This window comes from Sus scrofa, chromosome 14 (assembly GCF_000003025.6).
Source record: "Sus scrofa isolate TJ Tabasco breed Duroc chromosome 14, Sscrofa11.1, whole genome shotgun sequence".
NCBI classification, from domain to species: domain Eukaryota; kingdom Metazoa; phylum Chordata; class Mammalia; order Artiodactyla; family Suidae; genus Sus; species Sus scrofa.
Genome location: NC_010456.5, coordinates 34,988,891 through 35,001,128, shown reverse-complemented (window position 1 = coordinate 35,001,128; position 12,238 = coordinate 34,988,891). Strand labels below are relative to the sequence as shown.

At 47.6% G+C, this 12,238-nt stretch overlaps 1 protein-coding gene across 4 annotated transcripts in view; it reads right to left on the bottom strand.

The window, feature by feature from the left end:
* Positions 1-12,238, bottom strand: part of KSR2 (kinase suppressor of ras 2) — a 414,659-nt gene that overhangs the window by 88,879 nt on the left and 313,542 nt on the right. The window lies entirely within an intron of this gene.

The window sequence follows — 12,238 nt, the reverse complement described above, 5'->3', positions numbered from 1 at the left end:
AACTCAGTGTAACCTCTGGAGCAGGTCCCATCGGGACAAGGCAGGCAAGACCACTCAGCCATTTCCTGCCTCCGCCTGGCGCTTTCCTCTCTGTGTCCCTGCTGCTCATCTCTCACAGTAAGGGAGCAGCCCTCCTCCACCTCTGGCTGAGCAGGGAGATGGAAGGCTGGTCCTCCCAGCCAGGGCTTCAATGGGCAGCTCTAGGACCGGTGGCACAGCCACTGCTTGTACAGAAAACCCAGGAGAACACTCCCTGATGCTCTGACACTTAAACCTTGCACGAAGGTTCATAGGGTCAAGAACTACAGCCCATATATCCAGGACCTGCTGATCAAATCAGTAAGAACAGCCGAGCACTGAAATCACACAGACCCTGGAGGGGAGGGAATCTAGAGACCGAGGCCAGACTTTTGCATGACACAGACACAATGTCACGCCGATGAAGAATCATTTCTCCAGCAGGAAACACACACGATTCCACCCAAATTAGACTTTTCCTTTTCACTGCCCATGAAAGAAAAGAGCTACTAGCATGCAATCTGTCAGGAGACCACCTGCTTCAGAATCAGATTCCCAAGGCAGACCCTCCCAGATTCTGACTCAGGAGGTGCTGGGATGTGAATTTTTAGCAAAGTGCAAGGAGCTCAAGACCCATGGAAGAAGAGGGATGTCTTCCCAGATGAGAGATGTCTGGATGCCTAAATCTTCCAGAAGGCAGCATCCTTTCCCTGTCATACCTCCACCAAAAAAAGGAAATGGGATCAGGATAATATACAGAACAAATCTGAGTTCAAAGTCTGACACCATCACTTCCTGGCTGTGACAACCTTGGCAAGTGGCTGACCCCCTCTGAGCCTTGGTTTCCTCATCTGTAAAGTGGGGACAGAGCATCCATCTCATAGGGTTGCAGCGAAAACTAAGAATATGACAGAAGTAAGGTGCCCTGGACAAGTACTTTGAAGTTGTGGCTAATCTTGGTTTTTGTTTTTTGTTTTTTTGGGTTTTTTTGGTAAGATTTTTATTTTTTCTATTCTGGTTGATTTACAATGTTCTGTCAATTTCTGCTGTACAGCAAAATAACCCAGTTTTACACACACACACACACACACACACACACACACACACACACTCTTTTGCTCACATTATCCTCCATCATGTTCCATCACAAGTGACCAGATACAGTTCCCTGTGCTACACAGCAGGATCTCATTGCTTATCCATTGCTAACCCCAGACTCCCAGTCCATCCCCCTCCCTCTCTGTCTTCCCCCGCCTTGCAACCACGAGTCTGTTCTCCAAGTCCATAAGTTTTTTTTCTGCAGATAGGCTCATTTATGCTGTTTATTAGATTCAAGATATAAGTGATAATGGGTACTCTCATTTTTATTGTGGGAGTTGTCTTTTTCCTGCTTGTTTGTGCAGCCTTTACAGCTAGCCCCTAAGACTACCCTCCCCTGAAGGATTTCCTCTAGCTGGAGTGTGGGCTGGCTGGACTGTCCTGAGCCCTGAAACAACCCTGGGTGGGAGCGGGTTGATGGACAGACTGGTCTCCTCTCCCTTGGGTGGGACAACTCAGGCTGTGACATGGGCCTAGATGCCAGGTGCCTACAGCTGTCACCAGCTCTTCCAGGCACCCAGGCCAGGCTACCCACCTTCCCTTCCCTTTCTCTTCCCACTCCCCTGAGGGTGTGGCCTGGGATCACCTCTCCAAGAAAGCGCTTGCCTGAAGGTGTACAGAAACAGAGGAGCCCACCTAAGACACCATGATTCTTCAAGGAGGAATGCAGTCTGTCCCAAAGCTTCACACCAAAACCAAGCCCTCTGCTCCTTATCCCTCGTGTGTCCCTTTAGCCCACAGTTCTTAAGGAATCTGGTCCTTCACGTGCTCTGCCCCACCAGGAGGAAAAGGGCGGGTGGAGAGGAGACAGCTGACTGCACTGGACAAACCTCCAAATTGACATGGCCAGGAGGAGAACCTTGAGTTAGGATGGTGGCTCTGTTCAAGCCCGGGCACAGGAAAAAGGTCACATGTGTTTCCAGAAGTGGTGAGAAGGCTGGGCTCAGGAACTCAGCCAACCTGGGCTCGAATCACAGTTCAACCCTTCTCAGACCAAGGGGGCAGCCATCTGCCTTGCCCAGTTCTGGGTTCCTCCCTGCAAAACTGCCCAGAGGAGCCAGTGAGAAAATGTGTGAGTGGTGCCCACCTGGGCAGCAAATAGGTCATGGTTTCTGCAGGAGAGGCTGAGGCACCTTTGGGGGCACACACAGCATGCCAGGCCAACCTCAGACACTGGAAATTTGGAAAGGATTTATTTAAAATTTCTGTTGAAAAGAGTTCATTTCCCCACCCCACTCCCTCGCCCAACTTCAAAGGGTAATAGGATAAGCTTCAGTTATCAAGAAAAGTTGCTTATGTGGGCTATCTCATTCTGCAGAGGGGCTGCCGGCCGAATGAGAGAGCCTCTCTGTCTGAAAATTCAATATGTGAATTTATCTGGAGGGCAAGATCTGAGCACTCCTCATCTTTGCAGCCACCCTTCCCACCCTGCTTTCTGTGCCTGGCTTAGTGGCTGGTGCCTGATACATGAGAGATGGAGAGAGAGGAGGAGAGAAAGAAAAAGGCAGGCCCAGAAGGGAAAGCTCATTGGATGGTCCTCGTGTGGGGGCATTAATAGTCTCCACCAATTTTTTAAAATGATTTCTATTTCTTGGAGTTTCCACTGTTGAGCAGTATTTTAAGAACCCAACTGGAGGAGTTCCCATCATGGCTCAGTGGTTAACGAATCTGACTAGGAACATGAGGTTGCGGGTTCGATCCCTGGCCTTGCTCAGTGGGTTAAGGATCCGGCATTGCCATGAGCTGTGGTGTAGGTTGTAGAGGCGGCTTGGATCCTGTGTTGCAGTGGCTCTGGTGTAGGCTGGCAGCTACAGCTCCGATTAGACCCCTAGTCTGGGAACCTCCATATGCCGTGGGAACAGCCCTAGAAAAGACAAAAAGACAAAAAAAAAAAAAAAAAAAAAAAAAGAATCCAACTGGAGCAGTTCAGGTAGCTGTTGAGGCACAGGTTCAATCCCCAGCCGTGTACAGTGGGCTAAAGGATCTAGTGGCATAGTCCACAGTTGTGGCTCGGATTCAGTCCCTGGCCCAGGAACTTCCATATGCCACAGGTGCAGCCATTAAAAAAACAAAACAAAACAAAACAAAAAAAGCTTTTCTATTTCTTATAAATTGTATCCCTCAAAGTTTGTGAAATGCAAACACACACTGCTCTGCCATTCTCTCCTTCCCGCCCCTCCTTCCTCCCTGGATGTGGGGGTAGCGGGGTGGGGATTTGACCAGAAGAAAACTGGACACCCAGGGATTTTGCCCGGGAACTGTGAGGGACAAATGGCCCTTTTATGAGTAGCTCTGCTGTTTCCTTAATGGATCTGTCCGGCCACCAGCAGCCCCCTGGAGCAGACAGAATCCCAGAGGCTGCCCGGATGAGAAGGGCAGCCTTCCTGGAGGAGGGGCCACCAAGTCTCTCACTGGTGAAGACAGTCATGTTCATTTCAAATAGTTCACCGGGTGATTCTAACCAATCAATGAAAAGTTTGCTCCAAGCAGCCCAAATCCCTGATTCTTTCTCTGGTCTCATACCAGCTCACTCTGCAATATGCCTTTCCTTACAGAGGGCAAATGGGATGTTTAAAAAACCAGGCCCCTTACATTTAGAATGGATAAGCAATGAGGTCCTACGGTACAGCACAGGGAACTATATCCAGTATCTTCGGAAAGAACATGATAGAAGATAATATGAGAAAAAGAATGTATATATATATACATGTGTGTGTGGTGTGTGTGTGTGTGTGTGTGTGTGTGTGTCTGTGTGTCTGTGTGACTGGGTCACTGTGCTATAGAGCAGAAATTGATGTGACATTGTAAGTCAACTATAATAAAAAATTAATTTTAAAAAAACCCTGGGAGTTCCCGTTGTGGCTTAGCACAACTAATATCCATGAGGATGCTGGTTTGATCCCTGGCCCCACACAGAGGGTTAAGCATCTGGCATTGCCATGAGCTGTGGGGTAGGTTGCAGATGAGGCTCGGAACCCAAGTTCCTATGGCTGTGGTGTGGGCTGGCAGCTGCAGCTCCGATTTGACCCCTAGCCTAGGAATTTCCATATGTTGCAGGTGCACCCTTAAAAAAAAAAAAAAGCAAGAAAACCCAAACCAAACCAAGACAAAAAACCTGGCCCCTAACTCCAATTGAGGGAATGTTCAGCATTCCAGGCCAGGTGCTCTTACATAACCCTCAATAACTCTGACCAACAATTCCATAAGAGAGGGATACTGTTATACCCATTTTAAAGCCAGGAAGACCAAGGCCCAGGAAGCAGTCCAATGGAACAGATGGTAAATGGCAGAGTCAGGATAACCATTCATTCATGCACACAAAAACATCATTGCCTTCCTTCCTCCTCTGTGTCAGGTGATGTATGAGGCACTGGGGGTGTATAATAAAATAGAGCAAGAATTCTTTCTTTAATCCTCTTTCTTGGAATCATCTAGCAAGAAGTTTACTATCCAGATGGGTATGTAAAGCCCTCTCTCATCCTTTCAAACGCAGACATCTTTCCACTCATCCTTTCACCTCAAAACTGCCTCCTAGAAATGATCCCATCTGGATTGGAACCAGGTTCCCAGCATCTTGGGTTGGCAAGAATCACTTTCCCTCCAAAGACTCCCTTTGGGATCTATTTCACCAACTAGTAATTCCTGAGTGTTTGCTATGTGCCAAGTGCTGTGCTTGCCCTGGACACATTAACAGTAAACAAAACCAGACATGCCCCACTGTCAAATAAAGTCTGGTTGGACAGGTAATAGACAAACAACATGTACTATCTTATATGGAATGATCAGGAAGGTAGGGTAGGGCACTTTGGATCTGAGGGGAGTCAGGGAGGGCTTCCTGGAGGAAGTGATAATGGTGCTAATAAGCCCGGAAGAAAAAGTGGAGCTAGCAGAGGTGTGCAAGCAAGATCTAGGCTGAAGCACTAGGGTGCAGAGAAGCAGCAGTAAGTGGGCATGGGTTCTGCTGTGGGGTTGATGGCTCGATGAAGCTGGAGCTCTGGGTGTAAGGTGGAAAGTGGCGAGGCAGGAGGAAGGAGAAATAAGGATGGTGCAAGGTCTCCTCAAGTGACTGGATTTTATCCTGAGAGCCAGGCGAACCAATGAAGGGTTTTAAACAGGGAGGTGAAGGCTGAAAAAGCATTTTGGAAAGACCTCATCTGGCAGCAGGTGTTTACAATTGCAGGCGCAGGGCAGGGAAGTTCCCTTCCCTGGTTATCTTTCCTGCTCCCTGCCTCTGCTCGTCCCACCCCCCCATCACTGCATGAAGTGCTCCTTAGGACTTCTTGAAAAATCACTAAGCCAAATCATGACCCCCTTTGCAGTGGGCTTGTCTCACTGAATATCCCAACGAGGCAGTTCTGTCTCATTTTCGTTCCCCTGTGGTCTCTCACTTGAGCCCATGCTTCTAGAAATGTCTCCATAGGCTCTCAGCGAAGGATCTCAAAACATCCCGTCCCCTGAGGCTGACAGCTCAGTGGGGTTGAGCTCTGTGGCTTACAACTGGCTTAGAAAGAAAAAGGGAACAGCAGAAATGAGCAAGGGAGATGGGGTGCACGAATCTAGGAATCAGACCGAATGCTCCAGAAACATAATGAAAGATCATCAGGAAAACCCCGGCACTGTTCTCTCCACAAGAGGATACTAGAAGGAAGCCTCATCCCTATTCCCTGTTGGGGGTGCCCCCCCGACCTCCTTAACTTCCCTGAGAGAGGAGAGTGTGACTACAGAGTCTTCTTGGTTCCCTGAACACAGAGGTGTACATACGTCCCAGAGACCCATGTGTCATCTTTCAATTCCAGAAGGGATGATGGGAGAGGGGAGCAGGCAGGGGAGAAAAAAAAAAGACTGATAGCTCAGATCCAGGGTCAGGTTGAGATCAGCCTATCATCTTCTGTGCCGCTTATCTGGTTCAAGGAGAAGCAGAGAAGGGGCCAGCAACTGTGTGGCTGGTCCTTTGTGCATGTAAAGTGGTCAAGATGCTGGGATCTTGAATCAGAGGGATCAGTGGGTTTGAGGAGTGCACTGGGAGACTTCGGACCAACGATTTATTCCTAAAGGCCTCCGTTTTCTCCTCTGTAAAATGGGGATAATAATAATAGATCCTGCTCTCCCTGGTTGTTGTAACAATTAAATGAGATGATGCACTGATGGACGTAGCAAAATACCTTAGCAAAATGATGCTGTCATCACCACTCTCATCACCATCCTCATATCCAGTCCCCACCTCAGCCTCCAGGAGAATTATAATCATCCCACATGGATGACTGTAATTGGACCCCAATTTTTGCTTAAAATAAGTAAAAATGCATCTAAGGGACCATTAATTCCCATGATGATTATTGCAAAAACTAAAGTGTTTCTATTAATGGAAAAGTAAGTTCAGCCTTCAAGCTGGTGATCTCTGAAACACACGCTCATAATTATATCCTGCCAATATCCTGCCTGTTGTACAGATTCCTGAAGCTTCCAGGAACTTCACGGCAGCTGCAACACTAGCTCATCATTTCCCCAGAGCTGGGAAAATGAATACGCCCAGTGGCTCAAACCAACCATGTCTTACTTCATGCTTTTATCTCCTTGTCACCTGTGCCTGGAGTCATTTTTGCAAAAAACAGGAACATTTCAGGTAAAACACTGTATTTTGATGCAAGGACAGGAGCTAGGAGGACATACAGAACAAGGAGGGAACCAAAGAATACATGAAATCCAAGTGAAAAGCTCCAATAACAGAGCAAAACCAGACAAAGAAGTGCATGGAAATTAGCAAAGTGACTGCTTATGTGAAAAGAATTAAGTGCAAGCGTGCTCAGCCAGGCTATTGTGGGCAGGAGGAGAGGGGACCCAGGTAAAGCACGTTCAAATAGCACTGGAATAAATTGGAAATCTAACGCTGTTTCCAAACATCCCTCTCTGCCTTTCTAGGGAAGTGATGATGGGTCTCAAGCCTACAGAAGTGAGCAGTGACCTTAACCTTAACTGGAATATGGAAAATGTTTCTACCAGTATAGATCTGCCTCCACCAACCCGGGCCACCTGGGACATGGAACTTTCAGTGGTCAATCCAGGGAAGTCCCAGGCAAATCGAGCTGTTTGATCACTCTGTTGAAGATTTTAGTAATGGCACACTAATGCTGGCACTCAAAAACTGAACAATGGGTAGAGTCCCATTGGTTGGGAGTGAGGGATTTATTATATGATACACATACATCTTATGTATTATTAACACATTTATTATATATTATATAACACACATATATGTGTTGCACATACATATACATGTACATATATATATATAAAATCTCCTCCAAGGGCAATTTTGTCCCCCTCCCCAACCAGGGGACACACATTTTTAATTGTCACAACTGAGGGTGGAGTCAGGGGTAAAAGCAACGGTGCTGAGCATCCTTCAAAGCACAGGAAAACCCCCACTGCAAAGAATTCTCAAATGAAAGAGAAGAAAACTCAAAGTCAATAGTACCAAGGTTGAGAAACCTTGAACACGTCTCCCAAGAAGTTGGCTGGTTCTGAAAATCCGCAAAGAAAAATGGAGAACAAGAACTACAGAAGAGTGGGAAATGGGCTAACTTTTCTAGAACTTTGACCTTCTTAAACCCTTCATGGAGGTGAGTATGTGTCTTTTTCTACTTTGTATTAAGAGAGAATCCACTTCTGCAATGAAATAACGGCCGAACAATTTATTTAAAGATTCTGATCTGTGTCATTAACGTGATTAGGGCACTCATATGTCTTAACACATCAAATGAACCGATTCGCCTCATTTTACATCAGAGAGGTTTAGAAACTTATCCAGAGTCACAGAGCTAGGAAGCGGCAGAGCCAGGACCTGCTCTCTCCAGCTCCAGAGTCTGGGGCTTTCCACTGCTTTATTGTCCTAAGTTGAGCTCCCTGGAAGCAGAACTCGAGATGGATATTCTTGCAAGTGATTTCTGAAGGGAGTTCTCTAGGATCTTCCTCAGCAGGATGGGAATTGGGGCAGGGGCAGAGACACTTGGCAAGGATGTTGTTTCAGATGACTCTAGTCTCAGCCTGATCCCTCAGGGGGCTCTGGAGTGTCAACTGTACCATAGAGTCTTCTGTCTTAAGGCAAGAGAGCTGGCATTATGCACGCCTGCACCAATCGGGCCCTGGCGCTGAGCCACCTGAGAGAAGAGCTGCAATTGCCAAGGGCAAGCCTCCAGAAGGTCTCAGGTGTGAACCGTTAGCACCAGCATCCCTAAGCGAGCTCTTTGGGACAGTGAGCAGGACGTCAAGACACACGTGGGTGAGCTAGGGTGGTGCTCAGTGGCCACTGATTTTATCATCCTCTCTTCAAAGGATAGGGGTGAGTACTCTGCGGTCCTAGAGGAAAATGAGTCTTAAACATCTGCCAGGTCTTCTGACACCAATAAACTTCCCATCTCAGGCTCTGAGAGCAGGTGACTCTGAGAACATCAGAAGTCCTGGCTTCCACTCCCCGTTCCGCCACCCCGAGAAAGGGCCATCCCGTCAGCACATTCTCCTTTCTGGGGCCTTGTCCTGCCAAGCGAACTGCTCCAAAGTGATGAGAGCTTCAGGGTCCAAGACTGCTTTCTCAGGAGCACAGCTCGCTGGGCAGTGAGCAGTGCCCCGTGCAGGCCTGGAACCTCAGGAGGCACCAGGATGGGTCACAACAACAGTCTCCTCTCTTGGGCCTGCCTGCAAAACATGTTCCAACTCTTCTAAGCCCTGATCCTTGCCTTTGCTGTCTCTTCAGCCTAGAACACTCATACTTAGGTGCAAATATGAATTATCTGGGAGGTTGATTAAAAATGCAGATTTCAGGGTTCCCATTGTGACTCAGCAGGTTCAAAACCTGACTAGTATCCATGAGGATGTGGGTGCAAAACCTGACTAGTATCTATGAGGATGTGGCCTTGCTCAGTGGGTTAAGGATCCGGTGTTGACATGAGCTGTGGTGCAGACTGCAGATGAAGTTAGGATCTGGCTGTGGTGTAGGTTGGTAGCTGCAGCTCCGATTCGACCCCTAGCCTGGGAACTCCATATGCCACAGGTTCGGCCATAAAAATGCAGATTTCTAGGCCCTATGCCCAGAGGTTGGGCCAGGCTGGGGCCAGGAGTCTGGGCTACTTCTCCACTGGTGGTTTGGGAAGACATCCCCTCCCTCCTAGACTCCTGCCTCTGCAGAAAACAACAACAAAAACAAAAACAAACCTGGGTTCAAATCGAACTCTTGTTCTAGAGTACAAGCTACCCAAGCACCATTGGCAGTGTTTCTGCAAGAAATGGAGATAAAAGTGGAGAGGTTTCCAAAGAACTAGACCTCAGTTCTGCAGAAAGGTCCTTCTGTGGAAGGACCCTGAGAAGGAGGAAGGACGCAGATAAGACATGGCTGAGGCCCGGGAAATCCATCAGCATCTTACTGCAAAAGCAAACTTCAGGCAGCTGAATCCATCGTTATCAGACAATGTGTGGATTGTGCTGACATCCGACCACTTAGAACTAAACTCCATTCCATGCTCATGAACCTATTAGATGAAAACGCCTCGATTTAGATAACTGCAAATTGCTTTCTGAACATAATTTCCTATTAGTTCATTAATCTCTCTATTCAGAATGCCAACAAGACAGCTGATGATAATTCCGGAGGAAGTGGGCATTGAACCAAAGCAGGAGGGAAAGGGGTTAGACATTCAGAAGTATCCTGGCTTCCTGAGTGGAGGGGTACCCCAAAATTAATTCATACAGTTCATGACACTAACTTGCATTTATAAAGTGCTTATAAAGGACCAAGTACTAGGCTAATAAACACTTTCCCTTATTTATCTCAGTTGTGTTTTAAAACAATCTGGTAAGGTAGATGCTATTTTCTTTTTTTTATAGAAGAAGAAACAGAGGCTCCGAAGTGATCACACAGTTAGTGGCAGAGTCAGTAATCCCACAGAGGTGTGGGTGTCTGACCTGGAGACTGGGTTCCTCATCACACCATGCAAATATCTACTGGATGAATTTCCTGGAGAGAAGAGGATGAACAAGCCTCGCGTCTACAGAGTGAGGCCAAGGGAAGCAACAGCAGAAGAGCCTGAAAAATCATCAGCAAAGACAGACCAACCTTTTGAAAAAAAACAAAAAACAAGATAAAACCTCATGTGCCAAAATGTCAGCCTGGAAAATAAAGTTTGGTTTTGCCAAACTCTTGCTTGCATATAGAGCAGGGGGTTCTCAAATTGTGGTCTCTGGACCAGCAGCACCAGCATCACCTAAGAACTCAATAGGAATGCAAATTCTGAGGAACCGCTCCCCAGACCCACTGAGCTGGAGACTCAGATAGGAGCAGGTCCAGGAATCTGTGTTGTAATACACCTTCCATGGGATGCTGATTCTTACTTTGAGACCCATAAGCTAGAAAAATAAAATCATCTCTGCAAGGGACTTTGGAGCTCATGAGAGGAGTGCTTCTCAAACTTAACATGCACAGGAATCACCAGGACAACCTTAAAATGTAGGTTCGGATGCAGCAGGGCTGGGGCCTGAGAATCTGCATTTCTAATGGGCTCCCACGTGATGCTGTGGCTGCAGGTCCAGAGACCACACTTCAAGTAGCATGGGTCTGTCAACCTGGGAGTTTCTGGCAGTAACACAAGCAGAACTGCCCTATGTTAAAAAAAAAAAAAAAAAAAAAAAGAAGGAGGAGGAGGAGAGGAAAGTGGGGGAAGAGGAGGAGAGGGAAGAGGGAGAGGGAGGAGAGGGAGGAAGGGGAAGAGGGGAAGGGGAGAGGAAGGGGAAGGGGGGAGGAGGAGGAGAAGAGGAAGAAGGAGAAGAAGAATTGCCTTCAGGAGAGATTCAAACCCAAGCCTCTAGAAATGCTTTAGGAAAACAAGAAATGACCTGTATCACACACCACATTTCTCCTAACATCCCACTCAGGTATAAAGACCTTCCCTGAATGTTGAAAACTGCAGCCCCTTCCCTGGCCCTTTCTGCCTCCCTTCTCTGCTTTGCTCTTCTCCTCAGCACTGAGGCATCATCTGAACAGATGACCTCTTTTACCAATTTGTTGACTGTCTGCCCTCCCCCATCTCCACCCCCCACCAGCACCTAAGTTCTGTGAGAGCAGGGATTCTGTCTGTTTCATTCACTGTCATTGCCCCTGTGCCTGAGACAGTGCCTGGCGCACAGTACGTGCTCAATGAACATGAGCCGAGTAAATGAACAAATAGCTCTGCCCATTTTTTATGAGAAGCTCCCTCCCCATCCTCAGTGCCGCTCTCTGGGATTTCACTGTGGCTGCTCTTACGCATGCACTTCAGTTTCACTGAAATTCCTTTCTCTCTAGGTGTGTCTTCACATAAAGCCCCTGACAATGGGGTCGGTATGTTACCCTTTTCTGTCCTTCATCCAACCTTTCCATCCCAAATTCTGCCCTTCTTTGAAAACACATATGAACAGCCATCCATCCTCACTAGAATTAAGGTAAAAGCCGGATAGTTTCATTCACGGAAGCATAAGGTCAAACTTCAGCTGGAGAGATCAGTAATGCATGTTCCCAACTGCATACCAGAGCATGCACTAAACTCTGCCACCGTCACACAAGGACAAGGTCAAAGTTCCTGAAGTATGCCGGAACTCTGCAGCAGCTACAGATTCGGCTGTCACCTTTGGGGCAGTTTTTCCAAGTGCTGAGCAGACTGGTGAGATCAAGGGTGCCTTACAACCAAGGCTTGGTTTGCACTGTGCATCTTACAGTTCCAGGGGCCATTTTTGCGCAGGGTGAAGTGAGAAGCACGTTTGATTAAAACATTGTTACCTGGAGCAAGGGCATTTCACAGACTCCTTCCAACAGTCCTGGGGGAGGGGGTGCTAATATCATGCCCACTTTGCAGGGAAGAAAACTAAGCCCAGGACGGGAGTCTCTGGCTCAAGCTCACACACCCAGAGTTCGGCAGTGCAGGTGGGGCCCCAACTCTGTTCTGGATGCTCTCAGAGCCTCTGCTTCTTGCAGCCACCTCTTTTCCCTAGCTCCCCACCCCTCCACCAAGCCTTGGCAGGGTTGGGTCTTTGCTCATTACTTCTAGAACACAGAGCACAAGGGAAGGCTACCTCAGACTTCTGCCTCTAGCGCTGAAAA